This window comes from Lactuca saligna, chromosome 3 (genome assembly GCF_052625555.1).
Source record: "Lactuca saligna cultivar CGN05327 chromosome 3, ASM5262555v1, whole genome shotgun sequence".
NCBI classification, from domain to species: Eukaryota; Viridiplantae; Streptophyta; class Magnoliopsida; order Asterales; family Asteraceae; genus Lactuca; species Lactuca saligna.
This window is the reverse complement of record NC_136419.1, coordinates 85,435,739-85,440,639: the sequence shown is the minus strand read 5'-3', so window position 1 is coordinate 85,440,639 and position 4,901 is coordinate 85,435,739. Positions and strand designations below refer to the sequence as shown.

Below are 4,901 nucleotides of genomic sequence, written 5' to 3'. Positions count from 1 at the left end.
CTACACTTTAAATATACGAATGTTTTTGGAAAGACAAGGGTATTATTCCTAAACAATTAAATAGTAAATAAAACATTGTTGAAATTTTGTAGATGACTCCACCTACCACTATAACAAACCGTCACCCAATGAATATTCGATATGTACTTGAGAAGGAAAATTTGGGTCACTATAACTTTTTGGATTGACACGGGAATTAAAGAATCATTTTGAAACAAGAAATTAAAGTCTATGTCCTTGAAAGTCAAGTCCCCGAAGAACTACCTTCTGTTCCAAAGGTTGCTCACGAGGCATGGCTTAAGCATATGATTCAATTGATGTTCGTGTCATATGCTTCCCACTATGATTTCTGATGTTCAGCGAGATCTAGAACTCTTTAACGTCTTTGACATGATTGAACATCTCAAGAAGATGTTTAGTTAACTAGCTAGGACCGAAAGGTCTGAAACCGTTCAAGTTCTTCATGGATGTAAAATGGAGGAGATTGGGAATATGAGCATGAAAAGCTATCTGGATCACTTAGAGAGATTGGGCTCTCCATATCTACAAGACTTGGCTACAAACTTAACTCTAAACTCATTTCCTAAGTCTTATGATACTTCCATCATGAACTATAACATGAATATGTGGGATAATCCTACCTCCGAGTTGCATGGGATGCTCAAAATTATAGCGAAAAACATCCTAAGAACACCCCATCCCCCCCCCCCCAGTGCTCATGATTCGGGAAGGACAAGTCAAGAAGGAGAAAGGCAAGAACTTCAAAGGGAAGCCACAAGATGGTAATGGTAAATAGAAGAACGCTCCCCAAAACCCACCACTAAAGTAAAAGGAGAAGGTCGCTAAAGATGACACATGTTTCGTGTGTGTAATTGTTATGCAATGAAAAAGGAATTGTCCTAAGTATATTGTTGTGTTGAAAGAAAAGAAGGTCAGAGAAGGCACTTCACGTAATCTATTTTCCTGATTGAAATGAGATTATTTACTTTTTCATCTAACACTTGGGTATTTGATACTTGTAGTGGAACTCACAGATGCAGTTCGTTGCGGGAATTTAGAAAGAGTAAGGAGCTGAATGCAGATGAGATGGTACTACATGTTTGCAATAGAGCATCGATTATGGTGCAAGCAATAGGACATTTTGATTTATATTTACCATATGGGTTGTATTTCACATTACACAATCTATGTTTGATTACTTCTATCACTTGAAATGTCATTTTAGTTTCAATTTTGAGAAAATTTGGTTTGCTTGAATTTAAACACTTAAAAATATATTTAAAATGTCATTTACTCCAAGGTTGTTAAAATTAAGATCTTACATAATATCGTTCTATGTTGTACAAAACTATGATCGTATGATCGATGATCCTACCTATATGAACAAGTGTTCTAATTTGTTTCCAATATCTTTTTTTTTGTATAGTACTCATTATAACTTAATATTGATTAAATTATCGATGATGGAATTAATTTGAACATTTTAAATGGAGTATGTAATAAGGATGAAATCAACTGAGTATTTAATCTTTTATTGTCTAATGAAGGAACTGAGTTTTAGATGTATATAGAGGGAAAGTTGTGTCCAATTAAAAATGCAAGCACAGCTTGGGAAGGGATTTTTACTTATTTAACTTTAACAAGGAAATTATTTACTCCATCCGACTAGGTCCGGGTTCGAATCGTGGGCAACCCATTGTCATAGTGAAATTATATTATATGCATATTGTATAGAAATCTTTTTTTTTTTTTATTTTACAAACTGGTTTTGATTTACAATAAATTGAACTAGATCTAAATAGATATTGGTTAACATGGGCACGTGCCCTTTTTCGTTAAATCTATCCAAGATATGGAAGTGCATCTCGACATGAAGGCTCGACAGAAAGCGGTTTTCCAGTGCTTACGTGCACCACATGCTTAAGATTTTCTTCTGGCTATCCCTATAGATGGGCTTGGCCAACATATGTCTCCCGTGGAGTATCGCACTATCCTCAAATATAGACTCATGGTTCTTATATTCCCAGTTGACGAGATATGTCTGGTGTGTCGCAAGGCATGTTTAGACTCTTTTGGAGAGCATGCAGTTCACTGTAAAGAACTCTCGGGGTTCAAATACAAGCACTATATGATTAAGGATATTTTGTTTGACATATTTAAGCGTGCCGGGGTTTCCGCTAAGAAAGAGGCATCTGTTAATTTCTTGACTAATCCGATAGAAGGAAGGTCAACCCTCAGACCAACTGACATTTTGATTTTTGGATAGGTCAGAGGGAAACTCGCATGTGTGGACGTTATAGGGGTATCCCCTCTCGTGGGCTTGAGGAATGGTGGTTTGACGACGTGACAGACTGCTTTAAAAGCAGCTGCATGCAAAGTCATTAAACACGAGAAATCGTGCATGGAAAATCAACACGTGTTCATACCATTTGTATTTGATACGTTTAGTTTTTTCGCGTTGGATGCGGTAGAGTTTCTTAATAGAGTACAACGGATCATGCATAGTAATGTTATATCCCTAGATATTCGGATGTAATCTTTAAAAGAATTAGTTTTACCATACAAAAAGGCTTAGCGGTACGCTTGTTACCCGTTTGTCATCTTACTCATTGTACGATGATAATTAAATGGATTTAGAGTTAAATATGAATTATAATTTATGTTGTCACAAACCCTAAAAATCAAGAAGAAACATCAAAAGAGAAAAATAAACCAAATAATCGAGATCAAAACTACTAAAGACATAGGATAATAAAAAGAATAACATGGTGTCATTCCGCTATGCTTAATTCAAAATAAATAGATGAAATAGTAATATTCATCAGTTTCTTAGTATATACTAAAGAGAGATGATCATATCTTAACATATTAAGATCCTAATCGTAATATAACTCAATATAAATATTCTTTTGAAATGAACCCTACTATGATTAGATCGTTTTTCATATGTAAAATCTTGAAATCATAAACCTACATATACTCTTTTCCCTTTATAAATCGCATATCCCAAATATATCCTCACTCGATGCAAATCAACCAAATCCATTAAAGCAAAAAGTGAGAAAACCGATATCCAAAATATAACAGCAAAAGTATCCTCAATGCCTCAAAGCTAGAATACAATCGGTCCTTGTGGGCAACCATGCCCCTACAGAAGCCGTGTGGACCCCACCGACCCTACCATACATTTCCAGATCACACTACAGCGCACACAAAAACACACACACATTCTTCATCTTTACATGCACAATCACAACTTCACCTTTCCAAGTTCCAACCATCAAATCGAACTAATCCAATCCAAGAACACAAAATCTCAATGGAGAAGAAGGTTAAGTTGATGTGCAGTTATGGCGGAAGGATTCAACAACGGCCACACGACCGTCAACTCTCTTACATCAACGGCCATACTAAGATCTTAACAGTCAATCGCGACATAAACTTCTCAACCCTTTTATGCAAACTACACGATCTTTGTGAATACAGTTTACAGATTCAGATCAAGTATAAGTTACCTGGACACGACTTCGAAGCTTTGGTTTCAGTTTTTGACGACGACGATGTCGATCAAATGATGTTTGAGTACGATCTTCTCCGACGTGGTTCGATTACACCGCCGCGGTTCCGTCTCTTTGTGTTTTTCCCGGCGACGGTGACGCCTGTCGCGTCGGGATCGTTGAATCCGGATTTTTTGTTCGGTTTTGATAAGGAGTATTCGTTTGAGACGTCGGAGATTCGTGAAAATTCCGATGTGGGTGCGACGCTTCCCGCGAAGGCTGTCGTCGGCGACGGAGCTCTGAAGCGTAACCCGATAGTATGGACAGGTGAAAGCTATGTTTTCCCTCCGCCGCTTGTTTACCGGCCACCGGCTATTGCAGGTGGATACTTTCAGGCTGGACTGTACAACTTGTATGCAAACTGTGGAGGGAAACAACGCCGGTGAAGTGGAAAAGCCGGTGGGTGTATAGAGTTTATTTTTTATTTTTTATTTTTTATTTTTATTATATCTTTTGCCGGTTATTCTATTTGCTATGACGCAACAAAGGGAGTATGAATACATCCAAAGGTGGAAAAGCAGCCACGTAAGAACATGAGTTTAAGGTTTGGGTTGTTGTAGCTACAAATTAGATTTTGGATTATTATACAAATTTGTTATTTTATAGTAGTTATATGATATAAAAGAACCAACAAAGATTGTAATACTTTTGTCTAGGTCAAAGATTGAAAAGCATAATTGATGGTTATACAAAATAAGAAGTTTAATGCTTGGAAAGATCTTCCAAGTAATTGGTGTGGTCAGACTGAAACTAAAATCAAAACCGGTCATCAACGAGGATAGGTTCAGATTCATACCTGTTATAGGGATAGTGATAATTAGTAAGATTAGAAGATGTATTGGTTTGTAGTTTTGTTATAAATGTTATGTAACACTTGGTTGATTTAATATTTATTGTATATTATGGTTGTTATATGTTTGTATGTTTTGTCTAGATCAATGTACATCTTATGTATATCTTAAATGTTTAAAAACCAATAAACATTTTGGGTGTATTTTGTTCTAGTTTTGAGATGTTGCACATTGCAAGTATAAATAAAAATATGATAACATATCATTGTGTTTGAACCCCTTTGTGGTGATGAAATTCCGCACTTGGATTCATATTCGCTAACATCAAGGGAGACATTTATGTATCCATTTGCACTACTTACTACCAAAACCTAGAAAAATCATATTCCCCTCCTAATACTCTTAATTAAAAGCAGCCATATCAGAACATGAGTTTAAGGTTTGGGTTATTATAGCTATAAATTAGATTTGGAGTATTATATAAATTTGTTATTTTATAGTAAAAATATAATATAAAAGAACCAACAAAGATTGTAATGCTTTTGTCTAGGTC

General features: G+C 35.8%; 1 long non-coding RNA gene across 1 annotated transcript; it reads left to right on the top strand.

The window, feature by feature from the left end:
* The first annotated feature begins 3,035 nt into the window (after window positions 1–3,035).
* On the top strand, window positions 3,036–4,479 carry LOC145036975 (uncharacterized). Its single transcript, XR_013678601.1, has 2 exons — window positions 3,036–3,956; window positions 4,214–4,479. It is a non-coding gene; the product is annotated as an uncharacterized LOC145036975 (long non-coding RNA).
* Window positions 4,480–4,901: the final 422 nt, after the last annotated feature.